The sequence below is a fragment of the Ostrinia nubilalis genome, chromosome 23 (genome assembly GCF_963855985.1).
Source record: "Ostrinia nubilalis chromosome 23, ilOstNubi1.1, whole genome shotgun sequence".
Taxonomy (NCBI): Eukaryota; Metazoa; Arthropoda; class Insecta; order Lepidoptera; family Crambidae; genus Ostrinia; species Ostrinia nubilalis.
In genome coordinates, this window is record NC_087110.1 from 7,562,107 (window position 1) to 7,582,763 (window position 20,657).

At 35.8% G+C, this 20,657-nt stretch overlaps 1 protein-coding gene across 3 annotated transcripts in view; it reads left to right on the forward strand.

Moving 5' to 3' along the window:
- The window catches only part of LOC135083383 (uncharacterized), a 117,426-nt gene that overhangs the window by 32,655 nt on the left and 64,114 nt on the right, over nt 1-20,657 (forward strand). Inside the window, exon 1 of one of the 3 annotated variants that reach the window (XM_063978121.1) lies at nt 6,987-7,162. The exons of the other annotated variants lie outside the window; for them this stretch is intronic. The gene's annotated coding sequence lies outside the window, so the exon portion shown is untranslated. Of the gene's footprint in view, nt 1-6,986; nt 7,163-20,657 lie in introns of those variants that run through there. 3 annotated transcript variants of the gene reach the window in all.

Sequence of the window (20,657 nt, forward strand, 5' to 3'; positions counted from 1 at the left end):
TGCGAAAGGTATCGCGATTTGTGAGTGTAAATCTCGATTACTTGTTTTAATTACAATCGAATGGGGTCCGATTCTGAGATATACTATGCTTTGGCATGTGGCTTAGCCAACGTGAATAACCTGTCACAGGAAGAATTTACCGCGCGCGTCCCTCTTTTCAAACTGGGATAAAAACTATCGTGTATTTTCTCCTTGATTTTACACCTAAACCTTTCATATAAACTCTTTTTTATTGGTGAAAACCGCATGAAAATCCGTTCGGTAGTTGTTATGTTTATCGCAAATAAACGTACAGATACTTTTTATGTGTTTTTTTATCTATTGAAGCTAGCTTTTGGCCTGATGGAAAGTGATGATCAGGTCGAAGGAAGTGCGCATAACCTGGAATTCTTAACCACAGAAGAACTGGTTATTTTATCTTCATTGCAGAACAAAACAATGCTCTTAGCATTTCATTTCTTCTGTCATCCAGTCTCTCTCTATCATTCATTTGTTAATGAAAAGGGACCGCATACGTATCTTTCGTACGTCATCTTGATGCAAATCCGTTTGTAAATACTATCACTTGTTGACTTATTTTTTCATACAAATTATGTAGATTTTATGTGGAAATCTTATACTACGATTACATCATGAAATCACGTGAATAAATAATGAATTCAAGCTAAAACATTGCTAACTTAATAAATTACGGTAAATCCAGTTTTAGTCTTGATTTAATGTGCTATTTTTGATGTCAACTACCTGATTACACAGAAGTTCACAGAACTGAATGTTTTATGCATAATTAAGCGGATTCCTTAAATTATACTGTTTTTTTAAATTGTATAATATGGCTACGTTTATTTTTTTGTTTTAAGACGATATTCTTTTTTACTTTTTTCTTTATTTTAAAAAATAGCGAGGTATTTTAGAATCGACCCCAATGACTTAAAAAAGTCACAACGGTTTTTTATTGGATTACAGCGAGGATAAATTAATCGAGTAATTAAGTTTTGTACGCGTTCGCGATGACGTCAGCTTTTGCCTGATACGGCAGTCTTATAGGATTTGGTATTACAAAAATATAATGTGTCTCTAGCAAGGGATCTGAATTGTGTAGATTAGATATAATAAACATTTTTATCCACAACGAGGTAGCTCTTAGTCTACATCTCACCTGATGGAAAGTGAGGACCAGGCCAAAGATTCCTGCACCTTCGGCGAGCTTCATCCTGAATCCTTAACCACAGAGGAACTGACTATCTTACCTCCAACTGCCAAAAAGTTTTATTGAACGATGTGTATTATACACAGTGGAAAAACAGCGGATAGCAGCTATAGGTCTAGCTCTTAACTCAGTTAGTCCCTGAGGTATGGGAGCGGCATGGGAGGGTGATTTTGTGACGGTCAAACGTCACGCTATAATTTATGTCCACCTCTCCCGTGCCGCTCCTATACCAGGCACTGAATGAGTTAAGCGATCGACGTATCTAAAGCCTGGTCCGTGAGCACGTAGAATCCCGTCCAATGACCCCAAGCTACCCATCCTTATCGCTCGCGCGTAATTATATTGCTGTCGCGACTGTGCGACGCGCGCCCGCAGTGAGTGTGCGAGCGCGACAGCAACATAATTACGTGCGAGCGACAAGGATGGGCAGCTTGGGGTCATTGGACGGGATTCTACGTGCTCATGGACCAGGCTTTACATAATAATATTTATGTAGGCACGTATTTTACAAGTTAGCAGCCTCTGCTATAAATATACCACTAATATTTCCACATAGAGAAAAATCAACAAAGCATCTTTAACTTAAAACAATACCTTTTCACTAGATCAAGTGGTAATTAAAATTAATTTAGCAGCCATATTTGTCCGAGTATCACGCGCGGAACATTCAATAAGCAAGTAAGTAAACCGAACTAATGTATTGTAGAAAAACCGGCGAAGTGTGAGTCGGATTCGCGCATGAAGGGTTCTGTACGACGCTTTTGTATGGGAGCCTCTCTTAAATATTTATTTTAATTTAACTATTAAGTTTTTAAGTAAATATGCAACTAAATATTCTGTGTATATTTCAAGCGTCTACCTGTTGCCATTATTCATATTGAGCAAAAAACGCCAAAAAATCACATTTGTTGTATGGGAGTTTTGAATATTATTTATTTATTTAAAGACTTTATTATATTGCACACACATAAGAAATAAGAATGTTCAGTATAAAAAGGCGAGCTTAATGCCATAATTTTAATACTTATTCTGTGAAAATTTAAACTGTCTTAGCAGCTGCTATCACGGTTTAAATACAGCCTGGTGACAGACAGACACCGAAGTCTTAGTAATAGAGTCCAGTCTTCACCCTTCGTATCATCAACAGCCCTTTACAGTCCACTGCTGGACTATGAGCCTCCTCCACTATAGTGGAAGGATTTGCCATAATCCCCACGCTTGGCAGGCGGGTTGGAGATCGCAGTTTAAAAGATTGATGTTTTTCAGAGAGCGCTGCTGCCCGTTCTCTGTTTGATGTGTAGTCCCTAAGTCGCCTCTTACGACACCCGTGGGAAGAGTAGGGGTTGGTGACAGATGTATTCTACTCTGCCGTCACCACACGGCTATGGACCCTTCGTATATGGACCCCTAAAAACAATATTCCATTGTACTAATTTACGTTACTTTGTCTAACTAACCTAGTGTCGTAAAGATATTATTTATGCCAACACTCTGGAGTCCATAAAGTGTACGGCCATAAAAGATAATGCAAACGCCGTTTCAAGCACCTATTTTCTGCTGGTAGAATATTTAGTAGGTGTTATTTATTTTTTAGGAATAAAATTAAATACAGGAAAGGTGGATGAGCCAGAAGACGTAGTGTGGGCAGGCAACTCACTAGGTGGACTGACGATCTGGTGAAGGTCGCAGGAGGTGCCTGGATGCGGGCAGCGTAGGACCCTTGAGAATCCTTGGAGGAGGCCTTTGTCTAGCAGTGGACGTCATTATGGCTGAAAACGAATGAACGAACAAAAAAATTAAGAAAATAAAAATGTGGGTAAACTAGGGTCCTTTCCCACGATAATTTTTGTGTGAACATGGTGTTTTCAAATTCGAACGAATTGTTTTTTTGTTTTTGTGGGAAAGAGTCCTAAGTGCTAATAAAACCTTAAAAAGCAAGCTAATTATTTTTGGGATTTATAAAAGTTAGTGACTTTTCGCGTTTGTTGTCGTAGTACATAAACAATTCCATCCGAATTTTCTATTCTCGCTTTATCTCATTTCTTATTTAACTTGGGACTACATTTTAAATGTCCCCAAGATAAAGAAAGGACGCTTTGTTTAATTACATCAATTAAGTACTCATGGCCTCTGTGGATCTCATTATATCCAATCTAGGGGAAGGATCCGCCATTAGGGGCCTCAGTGAATTATTTTTGAAGGACTCGAAAGGTAAACAGGGATAGTCAATTAGTGTTGCCAGTACCAGTGTGTCAAAATTCCGAGCGAAGGTGATTTTTTTCGAGAATTCTTATCGGGACTGACTGATCCTGTAATGATAACAAAATTTAAAGTAAAACATGTAGCTATGTACCTGTAAAGCTACACTTACACATTGTCAGATGAATTTAAATCCAACCTTCATTCGTCTCAGCCAAATGACGCCCATTCCTAGACAAAGGCCTCCCCCAAGGTTTTCCACAATTAAACTACTACTAGGTGGACCGACGATCTGGTAAAGGTCGTGGGAAGAGCCTGGATGCGGGCAGCGCAATCCAACCTTGATCGTGACTTAATTTGTAATCTTCCTTCAGGACGAATTAGGAAAGTGTCGTTAGTCCCTAGAGCTTGGACCTTTGCAAATCGGGACATATTTATTATTTTGCCACCGGTCACGTTATAATTATGACAATGTCACCTTTTTGTGCTGTGTGCTGAGGTATGGGAATACTTCAGGCACTGACTGACTTAGCTAGATCTATTAATTACAACTGTCTACAGCATTTTTGCGCACGGGTTATGCATAGCTTATTTTTATTGCTTTTATACCTAGAAATAAGAATAACAACAAAAAAAATTTCTGAATTTGCTTTTATGTGTAAAAAATAGAAAAATTCATATCAATGAATGTATGAAACATGAACATAGAGATGATTTAATTTGTTGCCAAATATTTTTTCTTTCTTTCTTTCTTTCATTCTTTCTAATTATTAAAACATACCAAACATCCATTTAAGATTCATTCTCACAAGAGAAAATATAAAATAGAGTCCAAATATTTTTTAAAAATGAAAAGTTCTAATTTCCTGTCATGTTCCATAGAAGATTTTTCTCATAAAAATCTAACCCTATCATGCTTTCAGTTTACTGCCCTTGGTAACGTCGTCTCTCAAATCCCACTATATTTTGATGAAAGCGTGCCCCTTGTTCTTGGGAATAAGCCCCCATAATTATCTATAAATATATCCCAATGAGAATGTGACGTGCATCTTTAGAGACATTCTACTATGAAGATGGAAAATTCACATCGCTATAACTCTTTAAAAAGCAAATATATTCGATTTGTAATCGCACTTTTTTATATAAATTTGCTTATATAATCAGAATATAATAAGTAAAATCCATGCGCAAAAAAAATTTTTTTTTTGTTGACCCGTGTTATAGTACTAGCGGCCGCCCGCGAATTCGTAGGCGTGGATCCCGTTTTGCCCCCTTAGGGGTGGAGTTTCCTTCCTTTCTTAGCGGATGCCTACGTCATAACATCTACCTGCATGCCAAATTTCAGCTCGATCCGTCCAGTGGTTTTTGCTGTGCGTTGATAGATAACTATGTCAGTCAGTCAGTCAGTCTTTTCTAGTCTAGTCAGTTCAACCTTTGAGTTATACTTAGATTATTTTTCTCGGGACCCTTCAGATTTCCATTGCTATCACCTATAGCAGTTCTCACGTTGCACTCGTAAGACTCTTCACTTGTGATTCGCAACGTGACTCACGTGGGTCACGGCTGATTCAGTAATAATTATTTTTAAGGAGCATAGAATAATTTCAATGTATACTACTGAAGACGTATCATAAAATCGTAGAAATAATTATTTCGGTAGTTAGATCTTTTTTCGTGCAGTACACACTGTATTAACAGTCTTGATTCTTTAGTTTGAAAATGGAATGGACTGTCATTTTTATTTTTGATTGTATTTTGTTTCCCATTTCCATAATAATATTTTTTCTGTGAAGAGGTGTGTTTTCTTTTTACCAGTGTTACAATTTTTCCTTACTTCAATATTTCTAATGTAATAAATAAAAAACAGACTTTTTTTACTGTTTCGTAACTTGTGAAAGCGTTTTTAAATATTTTTTAAGTTCATCATCATCCATTTCAAACTTAGTAAAATAATAAGAATGTTAGTCTAGTTTCATTTCTATTTATAAAATAAATAAAAAACGACTAGGTGCATAAGATTTTTGGTAGAATTTTATTTACATTTCACTATGGAAATGAGAATCCAGCATTTAAAAAGATAGCCGTCTGGCCTAAACATATTAATTTGTTACAGTTAAACCGTACTGATAGTTTTTTTTAAGTAATTAGATACTAACGAACAAGCCCGTATTCACAAATATTACTATGAGGTCTTTCTCACAGTGCGCGTGGACGCACAGGGTCACACACGAATCAATCACAGAGCTGTCAACGCTGCGCGTTCGATTTGCTGGTTCACTTAAGCAAGCATCGTTTGTGAATACGGGCGTTAGGCGATTATCACACTGCACCGCGTTCCGCAGCGGTCCGCGTGGCGACATAATATAACGAATCCCGCGCGCAAACGCGTTGTCTGTGTGTTGTGCCGCGCGTGTTTTCTATACAAACTGAGGTACTTGCATATTATAATGATTAAATCTGTCGTCCCGCGTACCGCGGCGGGGCGCGGTGCAGTGTGATAATCGCCTTGGTGAATCTAAAATTCTAAACTTTGACGCCAAATTCAAGGTGGTTACAAAATTCGTCACGATTCACGGCTCTTGTTACAGTTGTTACAGACAAGTTAATTATCATGTTTTATTCATAATCTCCATGTTTATCTTTGACTAGGTTTTGTTTGTTAAAGAAATAAGTTTTTAAATAAGGAGAACGTTCTCAACTGTTTTCTCAATGACAAGTCTTCAAATACCTACAGGCAGACATAGCTACGGCAGATTAAGATTTAGGCTAAACATTGTGGCGTCTTATAATAGGTACTTGTTTTTTAAATGCATGACAAGGCATGTATTTGACCACAATCGAACCTGATGTTAAATGGGATGCAGTCTAGGATGATACTTATCTGCCCTATAAGTGCCTATTCACTCTCGCCTAGAAAAGGCCCGGATTGTAGTCTTCGGGAAAGACAGCAGCAGGCAGCGAATTCCAGTCCCTAGCTGTATCTGGTAGTATCTGGTCTGATCTGCTGCCATCTGTACCGAAAAATTTTTTTGAGATGAAATTAAAAGAGCAGAAAACAAACATTGTGTTGTTTTCGATTGTATCTGCTCATGCGTGTCGTTATTATCAAAAGAACGATTCAAATTCCGAACTTCCCAATCGAATAATCTTTCGGAATCCCAAAACAAGTGTGACGTCACACGTCGTCACCTCTCACACAGCAAGGTCGCGGATACGCGGGTCACGCGTAGGGTTGCCAGATCCAAAAACACAAAAGCCGGACTCTGTGCTTAATTTGGCCGGACATTTTAACATAAACGCCGGACATTCATGAGAGTCTATAATCCCCATCCCGAATAATTTCAGTAGTAGCATAATGGTGCCCCAGCACGTGATGCCCTACCTAAGCAATTGCTTAATTTGCATAACTTCAAAAGTTAACACATAAGGCCCTGCCCTGCTGCCACATAAAAAGCCTAACAAAAGCCGGAGAAGAGAATATTTGGCCGGACAAGCAAGTCCGTAAAAAGCCAAACATGCTTGGCAACCCTACGCGGGTCACGCAAGATGCGCCAGGTGATACTGGCTGGTCATTTACCGCGTGCAGCGAACGCTGCGAACGCGTCGGCCACCGCGTTCGAATTGCGAAAAATTAAAAAATTAAAAACATTGTTCCGAAATTGAAAATTGAATTTTTGTGTCAGTTTTATTATTTTCGACCAGTGTGTTAATTTTGTGTTTGTTTTTTATTTTGTTGGATATTCTTTTTGTTTGGTGAGTAGATTTTTTTGTTTCATTAAATTTTCCTTTTTCCTAATTTAGAAAATAATTAGGCGATTTTATAATGAAAAACAATTTTATTAAAAAACATATCATTATTATTAATAATTTTAACGCATGCTAAATAAAAATAAATAAATTAAATCAGAATTATTACTCTAAGCTACAATAAAAAGGCCAGACATAACAAAAATCATGAAACATCATGAAATTGGTAATTTTTTAGTTTTAATTTTGTTAAGTAAACAAAATTAAAAAGTATATTAATTAACAGGTAAAGTAAATTAAGCACTTAACTATTCAAGTGCTCACGTTACATTATCTTTCGATAACTCCAGTTATTTACAACAAATTATCAATGCAAATAAGTTTAACATACCTAAGTGTTTTATTTTCAAAACTTTTAAGTATTGTTTCTTTTGTCTAAGAGAAGCGTTTATTCAAACTCTACAATTTATATAAGTAGGTATCACTTCTTATAAAAAAATAATTTAATACTTACAATACTCATTCATTGAGTAAATCCATTGGCTAATTGATTTCCTATATTATTAACTCAGTTTCCTATGTTATTAACTCATCTCATAAAACAATTTACATATTTAAGTTTCTTCACAAGGATAGTATAAGTGGCGGACTTAATGTATAACAGCATTTTCTACCAGTCAAGCGTAATGAGTAAGTCAATGGCGGGCTTCGGCTTCAATAACAACAGCAAAAATACAACTGCAAATAATATTATTTCAATAACAGTTGATACAAAAATTAATTAAAATTAATTTAAGCCGCTTTTGAGTGAAAAAAAAAATTTTATTAAACTTTACTTTAAAAAATTACAAATAATAATAATCTTCAAGTTAATAAAACCAGTTATTACACAGGTTTTTACAAATGGAGTCAAATGTTAAATTTTATCAACAACGGTTTATACTGCAATTTCACTATCATTGGATTTGGCCCAACAATGTTGTTTACTTATAAAATAAAGAAAATCTATACTTATAATAAATCTGTAGAGAGGTCAATTCTGTACATGAAATATAATTTTCAAAATAACTATCAGGGGGTGATTAGTGATCGATACTGATGCCAAAAATGCAATCAGTAAAATTTTTGTCTGTCTGTCCTTCTGTATGTTCCTTATAGAAACAAAAACTACTGGACGGATTTTAACGAAACTTGGCACAATCATTCTTCATACTCCTGGGCAGGTTATAGTATACTTAGAAATTCCCACGGGAACAGGAATTTGCGGGAAAATCCTTTTGTATGAAAAATCTAAACCGCTCAAGTTAGATGCTTGAAAGTTTGGCATGTAGGTACCTTAGTAAACTTAAAGCTTAGTTACAACAACGAATTTCCGAAATTCCCACGGGACCGGGAATTAGCGGGAAAATCCTTTTGTATGAAAAATCTAAACCGCTTAAGTTAGACGCTTGAAATTTGGCATGCAAGTACCTTAGTAAACTTAAAGCTTAGTTACAACAGGATATTGCAAAATTCCCACGGGAACGGGAGTTAGCGGGAAAAAAATTTGTATGAAAAAATCTAAACCGCGTAAGATAGATGAAGGGGGTAAAACGGGATCCACGCGTACGAAGTCGCGGGCGGCCGCTAGTCCCAAATAAGATCATAACTAATTATTTTATATTTAAAATGTAATTTTCTCTGGTATAATACAAACCCAATACCTATCTCATTATACATTACATTTACAGTTTCGGTTAATCCAGGCAACATTTAACTGCCTTTTAACTTAACAATTAAATATTTATAGATCGTTACGGTCTACGGTCATTTATTATTTTTTTGTGTCTTTCATTAGTTTTGGTTACGGTTTTGGTAAAGAGTGGTAAATTGTTATTTAAGTAAGTAAATATAGGCTTAAGTCACTTGCTTAAGTATATTTACCTTTTTAAAAGATACTGAATATTAATTTTTTCATTTATTACAACAACTTCTCATCTCTGGTTTACATCCGGTAGTTTTTTTTATTATCATATCTAGTTTAAATTTTTAAATCCTGTAGCTTTTTACAGACATTAAGTTTTTCTAATGTAGAGTCCTTTGAATGGCAACACATAAGTTTATCTTTTAAGTTAAGTGTATAATATACTCATTTATTATTTTTTTACCGAAAAACCATCAACGTGATTACGTCCTTTAGTATCCACGTTAGATGTTCGTGCAATTATTTTGGAATTACTTAATTTATAAATACACCAAAGTAATAAAAGATTGGTTCAGCAATTTTACCAGTGAGGATGTAGATAATAGATAGAGCTATTTTTACAATCAAATAAGTATTTAAGCTGTACAAGGCACTAAAATAGCGAAAAGTACAAGTTTTAAAAGATGCAGGTCATATTGACGTAATAGCGACGATAGCCCAACGGTGTCGAGGAATGCTGGTTCGATTCCCGTCGAGTAAGATCGTTCGTTTCAGCTCACTGATGTCCACTGCTGGACAAAAGCCTCCCCCAAGGATTTCCACAAAGACCGGTCCTGTGCCGCCCGCATCCAGGTACCTCCCGCTATCTTCACCAGATCGTCGGTCCTCCTAGTGGGGTGCCTGCCCACATTACGTCTTTCGGCTCGTGGTCGCCACTCGAGAACTTTTCTGCCCTAGCGGTCATCAGCTCTGCGAGCTATGTGCCCCGCCAACTGCCACTTGATTTTTAGAGATTCTGCGGGCGATGTCAGTCACTTTGGGTCTCCTACGGATCTCCTCATTTCTGATCCGATAACGCCTGAATGATGTCCACTGCTGGACAAAGACCTCTTTCAAAGATTTCCATGACCGGTCCTGCGCTTTGAAAAAATCGAACTGCGTAAGGCGGGAATCGAACTCACGTCCTCTCGCTTACCGGGCGACTGCTCCTCCATTTGAGCTACTTAGACACTGGATGAACCAGTCGAATCATCATCATCATCATCATCATTTCAGCCATAGGACGTCCACTGCTGAACATAGGCCTCCCCTAATGCTTTCCATGTTGATCGATTGGTAGCGGCCTGAGTCCAGCGCTTCCCTGCTAACTTTACGATGTCGTCAATCCACCTTGTAGATGGACGTCCCACTCTGCGTTTTCAGAAACGCGGCCTCTATTCCAGAACCTTGCTGCCCCATCGGCCGTCAGTTCTGCGTACTATGTGCCCTGCCCATTGCCACTTCAGCTTGCTAATCCGTCGGGCTATGTCAGCGACTTTAGTTCGTTTACGGATCTCCTCATTTCTGATTCGATCTCGTAAAGAAACACCAAGCATATCCCTCTCCATAGCACGCTGTGCAACTTTGAGCTTCTGTATAAGGCCTATAGTGAGAACCAGTTCGAATAATAGTTGAATGAGTAGTTTGAGATGCGAATCTAAACGCTAAGAAATTTTAGAACTTTCCTTTATGAGTCTAATTTGATAAATATAATCCTCTATACAGTGTGAGTCACGTTAAAGTGTACATATGAAAATAGATGAAACTAGACCTATTTTTATCGACAAAAAAGAGGTCAAAAAATTTTTGAGATTTTTTTAAATTTTTTTATAGAATTTTTTTTCTTCCAATTACTTATTGTAAAGAAAACGTAATAACTTTTAAACTAAGCGGTATATCCTGATAAAATAAAAACAGTAATAATGCTAAATAACAGGCAATACTAAAAAAATACATAAAATACACAAAAAAGGCCAACAAATAATAAAAAATGATACTTTTTGAAAAAAATCTGCTTAAAAATTCGTGTTTTTTTTGGTTATTTGATAAATTTCTCCAAAAAATGCCCCCATAACCGGTGGTTTTTATTACTTTGTATTATTTTCTATCGTATTACCTTAGTAAAACCAAAAATCGCATGTCTCTATCCCTATCACAACGTTTGCAATGATCGTTTGAACTAAGCCTCTCCGGGCGCGCCATTCAACGCTTCGTTAACAACAAAACTGAAAATGGCTCTAGATTTGTAATTTTGATAAAGACAAGTTAGATTTCAAATAAAAACAAAAGACTTCGAAGTAAAATAAGGATTTTAGTTAAAATTAAAATTGTCTTTACCTGTAGCGGAGAATAATGTTGTGGCAGGCCTTTGTTCAAACGATCATAGCAAATGTTGTGATAGGGATAGAGACATGCGATTTTTGGTTTTACAAAGATAATACGATAGAGAACAATACAAAGTAATAAAAACCACCGGTTATAGGGGCATTTTTTGGAGAAATTTATCAAATAACCAAAAAAACACGAATTTTGAAGCAGATTTTTTTCAAAAAGTTTCATTTTTTATTATTTGTTGGCCTTTTTTGTGTATTTTATGTATTTTTTTAGTATCGCCTGTTATTTAGCATTATTACTGTTTTTATTTTATCAGGATATACCGCTTAGTTTAAAAGTTATTACGTTTTCTTTACAATAAGTAATTGGAAGAAAAAAAATTATATAAAAAATTAAAAAAAAAATCTCAAAAATTTTTTGACCTCTTTTTTGTCGATAAAAACAGGTCTAGTTTCATCTATTTTCATATGTACATTTTAACGTGACTCACACTGTATAGATTGACAATAATAAATCAATCCATACGCGTATTAAGTTACTTAAAAATAAAAATAAACGACAGCAAAACTTGCTTCTGAATGGTAAAAGTAATGCAGCTCTCACTCCGATTTGCATGTTATGTAAATTGTTATTTAATTAGCATTCATGTCACTCGTTACTTGCACTTGAATTGTGTTTTAACACGTTTAAAAGTAAATTTATTAAAGTAGCTAGATTGGGATTATTTCTGCTTCCAAATCCACCATTTAACATCGTAATTTGTACTCTATCGCCCGTATTCACAAACATTACTATGAGGTCTCACAGTGCGCGTGCACGCACAGGGTGACACACGAACTAATCACAGAGCTTTATTTCATGCTGTGCGTTTGATTTGCTGTTTCACTCAGGCAAGCATCGTTTGTGAAAAAAGAAAATTATGTAGTCAATTTTTTGATTCAAACTTAGTTTATTTGAAGATGAAATGTAAAATGTTAATGGTTCAATTAACTCGAAGGATAATCTTATTTGCTGCTGGTAAGTCGAAATTATAGCCACACTAGCTTTCCGCCCGCGGCTTCGGTCAAGCGTGGAATTTTGTCGGTCAGAGCAAAACTTTAACGCGCGCGTCCCTGTTTCAAAAACCGGGATAAAAACTATCCTATGTCCTTTCCCGGGACTCAAACTATCTCTATGCCAAATTTCATCAAAAGCGATCCAGTGGTTTAGGTTTGAAAGCGAGACAGACAGACAGAGTTACTTTCGCATTTATAATATTAGTATAGAAGTATAGATGTATTTATAGATTATTTTTAAAGTCGCTTTAAAAACTAAGTTCACTTAAATGAGAGCACAATTGAGACAGCTCGCGACCTGCATCTCATCTGATGGAAAGTAATAATCAGGTCGCAGGTGGAAGCGAGCTTCACCTGAAATACGATAAAGTACTCTTTCATGTCGATAGAGTCGTTTAATAAATTCCAGATTCCATAATTTAATGAACAAACAAAAATAATGAAATAAAAGTATTTTATTTATTGAACTGGATGCAAATGTAACACCAGACTACGCAATTTTGTTAATTCATTCAGGAAATTAATGCGCATACAACTAAATCCACGCACGTAAAAATCGCTCAGTACAAGCATTGTAATGAGCAAAACTGTCAGCAGGCACATCAGGTTATATATTTTTATTTTTTATTGCAATATCAACCCTATTACAAGTACATACGATGCTTTGCTACAGTGATTACCTTAATCTGTAGTTACTGCAGTTGTGTTTAAAAAATCTTTGCGAGGACCCGATTCTGTTCAGTTTTTTACACTGTTAAAACTGACTCTACAATAAGTACGCACTCAAAAGCCGCAAAATGTTATCGTAATTTTTTATTAAGACAGTTTTTAATTGTAAGAGTGTGTGCTAGCTTGCCAACGAACGAAATAATATACGTTTTGACAAGTTATCAAAGTTCGGGGTCGATGAACTTTTATCCAGGTTTATTTATTTCACACTGTACGTTGTTTCATTATTCATAAACAACATGAAATCGTTTCAGGTATCCATTGTACCGACGTTGTTGGCCCTGTATAAATTTTCCACCAAGGATATTTAGTTACACAGAATTGGCCCCAGTGTCTGTCCAAAACCACTGCTCACATACCCGCGCCAAATCTTGCCAGTTGCAACCTAAAAGGGCTGGTACACACGATTTCAATTTACAGAAACCGAAACTACATAGCGCACTTTTCAATATGTCTTACTGTAGGTCTAAAGAAGCTCAAAGTTGCATGGCGTGCTATAGAGAGCTTTTCTCGGTGTTTCTTTACGAGATCGAATCAGAAATGAGGAACACCACATAGCCCGACGGATAAGGAAGTTGAAGTGGCAATGGGCAGGGCACATAGTACGCAGAACTGGCGGCCGATGGGGCAGCAAGGTTCTGGCTAGTATTATATTATCTGTGGTTCTGGAGTGGAGACCACGTATCGGAAAGCGCAGCGTAGAACGTCCATCCACAAGGTGGACCGACGACCTCCTAAAGGTAGCAGAAAGGCGCTAGATTTAGGCCGCTATTACCTATATCAACTGGCCATTGTGGAAATCATTGGGGGAGGCCTATGTTAAGCAGTGGACGTCCTATGGCTGAAATGATGATGACGATGAATTTATAAATATTAGTATTGGGTATAGTGTACTCTCGGACTTAGTATCATGTGACTAGCCGGTTCGGATTGCGTTAGCTAGCCCGCATACGGCAGGCCTTGACCGCTCTCCTCAAAATCTAATGGCTCATCAAGCTTTGCAGTGCAGTCTCTTATGCAGTTGAGATAGGTTCCATTTTGCAAGCAAAATGTAGGGCTTGATGTGCAGGCGATTGTGAAGCATATTTCGCGCTGCTGGAGATCTATGTGAGTTAAGAGTAAGGACTTCATTTATAATCTGTAGATAAATTACAAAATAAAAAAATATGGAATTGAGCAATTTAGCCGTAATACCGATAATCTGGTTCTCTCTATTCGGGTAAAAATTATGTGCAATTTTAATCTAAAGTGTTTAAAAATATTGCGAAAATACATTAAAACTAATTAAGTAACATATCTACTAGGGGCATAATCATATACAGTAATTTTAATTTAAATATTTTAATAAGATAAGGCGACAATGTAAAAATCGATTTTTGAACTGTAACAATTACCAAATTATTTCAATTTGCTACCAAATAGGTATTTATTGCATAAAATTATCTACTATTGACATATACAGCAACAATAACTTAAGTCTTTTTACAAAAATATGGCGAAAATATATTGAAAACTGACGGATATTTAACCTACTTCGCAATCGCAATACCAAAATATTCTCAATTTGTAACCAAAGATATTGCACTTTAAGTACTAGACTTATACAGTTTGGTGTCAATAGTCAGCCATGTATGGATATAATATTGCTAAAGTAGGTACGTATGTACCAGCATTGGCGACGTGGTACAGTTGAATAGTGTAACAACTCAAAAAATTCTAAGGTTGAGTTGCACCATCTTACTATAACTTTTACAAACGTCAAAATCTGTCAAACTCCATACAAAAACATCGGATTGATACAGCTACTGTTAAAGTAAGTTGGTGCAACTCAGCCTAAATCATTGTTAATTCCACAATAATTCATTATCCCCTAATAATTTAAGCGTTAATATTGTGTATTTCTGTGTGCTATTGTATTATACATATTTTGTCCTTCATTCGTCATTCAAAATAACTTACCAATAATAAGTAGGTACTTATGACTTTGTTAGAAAAGATTGAAAAGAAAATCTAAGTTTTATTGTAAGTGTAAAAGATTTTCCAAAACATTACTTTTAAACTCTTTAAGCCTAGAAACTCTTTAAAGTTTACCCTTTTAAGGCTAGAAAGATTTAAAAGCAACTTAAGTTTTCGGTTTTAGTAAAATGTTATTAGGTTAAACTTTTTAAGAATACTTTACAGCCAGCGTCAAATGGTTTGTGACACCCAAAGTAGCCAAAACGTTCGAAACACGTCTTTGTTCCATACAATGGAAGAAGGTTTGTGTTGTCAATTTTTAGGCCACTCTGGGTGTCACGAAGTATTTGATGCTGATTGTAATAGTAATTTGTAATCATCAATGCAGGTTAGTGTTAACTCTACGTAACGAGTATAACACATTGGAAAATTTGAACCCCTTAAGGGTAAAAAATAGGGAAAATCCTGTTCCAACCTCAAATGGAAAGCACCAAATCACCGAGTCATTCAAACGGAAAACTAACTGTTCATAGAACTAATCACTTAGTTATTCTTAATTAGGGTTTTCCTTAATGATGTACATGATTGTTAGTAATATTATGACATCAAACGCAAGAAAGTACCGGCACGTCTGACTAAAGGTTTATCTTAGAAAAGTGATTAGCGATTTTTGATAATGCTTTTAATAATGACTTTTATTAATACACATTTAATTTGAAGCCACGATAGCCGAACGGTGAAGGGGTCGGACTGGCTGACTCGTGATCTGGGGAACGCGGGTTCAGATCCCGCTCGATTACTGTGGTGAGCCCACTATAGCATATTTTTATTTAGCTTAGTACAAGCAAGGGGCTAACGGGACTAGTAATTTGTGCAATACAAATGACTAATAATCTTAAAAAAATAGGTAGGTGTGTACGTGTTGAAGAAAATGTTTTTAAATACAAACTAGTTTTTGCAAGCGGTTTCGCCAGCGTGAAATCTTTGTCTGTCCCTAGTGTCTCAAAAATCGGGATATAATTTATTTTTTATTGTTTGTTTAGCTTAGGCATTTAGTACCTATGATTATCGAATTCACAATAGGTACCTAACAAGTGTGTGTTTTTGTAAACACTTTTCACTAATTTATGAATCTATGAATGTCACTTTATAGCGTCATAATAATAATGTTTTGACGCAAAATTACATGACCAATTTTCTAATGAGTCAATTATTTTGGTAAATAACCATACCTAAGGGCGATGGTGAAACGTCATAATAATATATTTTTACTTAAAAAGGTAAAAAGGATTTTACCTACAGATAACGAGCAAATAAAAGCAAACTTATTAAAGTGTATGAATAACAAACCAATTTAGTAGGTACTTTAATAAGAGACATGATTATAAAAACCCTTGTTGTTCTTACCAAATTATGGAATATAACTCATAGTACCTAATCTTGAGATGCATCATCGGGTCATTTATTCTCCACTGCAGGAGCACGTCGACCTTCTCTAATTTACCAGAGGCAAATGGAGGATTTGCCCTACACTCCCCACGCTAGCCAGGGTTTGGGAGGCTATCTATAAAAACGAAAGGTCACTGACTGACTCACTCATCACGAAATCTCAGAAATTACAAGTGCTAGGAGTCTCAAATTTTGCTTGGGGGTTCCTTTTAGAACGTAGGCTCACTAAGACGGGATTTTGCAAAATTCAACCCCTAAGGGGGTAAAACGGGGTCCACGCGTACGAAGTCGCGGGCGGCCGCTAGTATCTATAAAATCGACTGAATTCACTAAAAGCAGTAGATTGGTACGTCTGAAACTTATTATGGATTTCTGGTTACTGTCATGATTATAATGATTTTCTTTATTTCCTTTCATATCAACATCCGATGTACCAGATCATTTCTTTCCAAATGTTGCTTCACAAAAACGATGTGAATGAATCTTTCCTTACATCTCGACATTTCTAGAAACCAGATTTGTCTGGAAAAAGGTAATCTCTTAGACCATGTCTGGAATGGATCCTATTTTTCATACGCGCCTACCCACGTCAATTTCCTAGGACCTACATTGTCGAGTCGCCACAGACTTGCGACTAGCTTTTTCATTTTAAGTTTCGCGTTTTAGTTAGATAGATCTTTATTGCACGTTTTCAAAACTGTCAGTTACAATACTGGTAGAAGTAGGTAGAGTGTAATGAGACCACCTGTATTTTTCCCGTGGATGTCGTAAGAGGTGACTAAGGGACAAACGTGCGAACTTAGGACTCCCCAACTCGTCTGGCCAGCATGGGGAGTGTATGCCAAATCTTTTAGTTACCTACCTATCTCTGGCAAATTAGAGAAGGTCATATTTGCAGTGGGGACTAAATCCAATGTTGATTTATCATCACGATATCAGGTATTGCTAGTGTTTTCTATTTTATAAGAATCAAAGTGCCATCCTTTCTTATCTATTTCCGTTTAAATTTTTGTTTCTTTTCTTTCAACATAAAAGCACCACATTCGTTGCTTATTTTCTCTTAAATCTGTTTTATCTGGATAGTCACAGACTTATTGCTTTTCCTTGAGCTTACAAAGCTCCGTCTGCATAAACTTGGCAGAGCACGTTCCCAATCAATTAGCATCACTCATACCTCGGAAACTGATTGTATGCACGTTATGTAGCATGACCGCCTGGTGGAACGTAGATAAACCTTTGGAGTTTATGATCTATCTGATACAGTCTAGGTCGTATCTGTTTTAGGCTTGATTACAACTGTCTACAGCATTTTTGCGCACGGGTTATGCATAGCTTATTTTTATTGCTTTTATACCTAGAAATAAGAATAACAACAAAAAAATTTCTGAATTTGCTTTTATGTGTAAAAAATAGAAAAATTCATATCAATGAATGTATGAAACATGAACATAGAGATGATTTAATTTGTTGCCAAATATTTTTTTTTCTTTCTTTCTTTCATTCTTTCTAATTATTAAAACATACCAAACATCCATTTAAGATTCATTCTCACAAGAGAAAATATAAAATAGAGTCCAAATATTTATTAAAAATGAAAAGTTCTAATTTCCTGTCATGTTCCATAGAAGATTTTTCTTAGAGATGAAACGGATAGTAGTTTGGCCGGATACCGGATACCGGATATCCGGCCAGCTGCTAGGCCGGATAGCCGGATATCCGGCGGCCGGATAGTTGGCCCATTGTCTCGTTGCATGTCGTGACGAGTTTAGCGCCGCACAGGTGCTTCGAACGCGATCAGTGGGTCTATTAGTAGACTAGACTAGTCACACTTTTCGAAAATCGAATCAGTCCGAATAGAATGTCGGATTTTGCCACTTGTCTAGGGGGCAGATAAATTCGGGCGATTTCGGTTGCCTTCGTGAGTGTGTGATTCGTTTACTTGCTGCGTAATCTGACCGAACTGCATCATCATGACATCAGACCATCAGTGAAAAATGATCGCCTATTTTATTTGGCAATATTTTTACTTAACATACAGGGTGGCCGAAACAGTGAGGTCTAAAAGATTATTTTAGATTCCTTACATCAAGGTGTATCTAAATCACCCCCATGTGTATAATACGATTTTGCTTAGTTTAGGAGATAGAGTTAATTTTGTGATATTTTAAAATTCTATGACCTAGTAGGGTTTAAAATTTTTTATCTTTATTTTGGATTGATTTTTCTCAGATTTCTTTTTTTTTACAGATTCGTTATTAGTTGCATATATTTGAAAAAATAATCACCTTCCTATCTTTCATGCAAGATACAAAAGTTTTGCTAGAAACATTAAAATTATGCTTTTAGCAGAACACTGTCAAACTTTCAACTTAAAAGTTTAAGTAAAAAAAATTACTTCCATAGGTCCAAAACCATTTCAAAAACTGCGCCGTTTCCTGAACATTCATAATAATACAAAAAAAAACATGTACTTAATGGGCCACTATTTCCTGTAATCGCTCCACTAAAGTAGTAAGTCGGAGATTCCGTTACATGTTTTTGACTTTCTTAGAGTGAATTAATATTGGGAATCCTATTAATTCGGAATAATATTTTTTTTACTTAAACTTTTAAGTTGAAAATTTGTTAGTGTTCTGCTAAAAGCATAATTTTAATGTTTGTAGCAAAACTTTTGTATCTTGCATCAAAGATAGGAAGGTGATTATTTTTTTCAAATATCTGCAATTAATATCGAATCTGTCAAAAAAAAGAAATCTGAGAAAAATCAACACAAAAATAAGATAAATTTTTTTAAAGCCTACTAGGTCATAGAATTTTAAAATATCACAAAATTAACTCTATCTCCTAAACTAAGCAAAATCGTATTATACAGGTCATGGGGGTGATTTAGATACACCTTCATGTAAGGAATCTAAATTTTTCTTTTAGACCTCACTGTTTTGGCCACCGTGTATATTTACTATTTATGTATTCGTCATTAGAGTGAATAGCTCAGAAAAAGAAATTAGTTTTTTTTAAAGGCCTTAATATTATGGCTTTTTATAACTTTTTGGACTTTAATAAAAGCCGTCATTTTTATAAGCCATTTTATTGATGTTTACCTCTAATATTAAAGTATTATTATCATTTCATTAATAGGAAATTGTTGTAGTTTTTTAATATCCGGTATCCGGCCGGATAGTGAGTTACTATCCGGTATCCGGCCGGATAGTAAATTTAGGACGGATATCCGGCCTACCGGATAGTTGCCGGATATCCGTTTCATCTCTAATTTTTCTCATAAAAATCTAACCCTATCATGCTTTCAGTTTACTGGCCTTGGTAACGTCGTCTCTCAAATCCCACTATATTTTGATGAAAGCGTGCCCCTTGTTCTTGGGAATGAGCCCCCATAATTATCTATAAATATATCCCAATGAGAATGTGACGTGCATCTTTAGAGACATTCTACTATGAAGATGGAAAATTCACATCGCTATAACTCTTTAAAAAGCAAATATATTCGATTTGTAATCGCACTTTTTTATATAAATTTGCTTATATAATCAGAATATAATAAGTAAAATCCATGCGCAAAAAAAAATTTTTTTTTTGTTGACCCGTGTTATGTTCTAGGCATAAAGAATAATAGATTTTGTGAGTGATTGTGTGATATAAAATTGAATCAGTCAGACGAAAATAAGTTTAGAATACGAGATTCATTCGAGAGTGATCTGGTAAGAAATGAAGTTGGGTATCTATACAGTTGAAGTAGTCTCACGGAATGGATGGATATTTGTTTTTTCGTCAAAAGTCTTGGGTAGATTTTGATGAAACGTTTAAAATTATAGCATTTATACTAGAACTAGCCACCCGCGTAAAATCCTTTCTTAGCGGATGCCTACGTCATAACATCTACATGCATGCCAAATTTCAGCTCGATCCGTCCAGTGGTTTGGGCTGTGCGTTGATAGATCACTATGTCAGTCAGTCAGTCACCTTTGAGTTATTGTATATTTAGATAAGGCTATACAAGCTATTTTTCTGAATCGATCTGTCTAACCGCCTGAAAATTTTGCAAAATGACAGTTACATCAGTTAGAGAAGCAAGCGACGATAATATATCGGAATGTTAAAGTTGATGTGCTCTCATCAGGTCAGTAAAGCAAAAAGCACATCAAGCTTTACACATCGGCCTCTTAGGGACTTGTAATAGAGGTGATTTTGCAATAAAAATGTATAATCTGATATGCCGTCGTCTGTACAAAAGACGTAA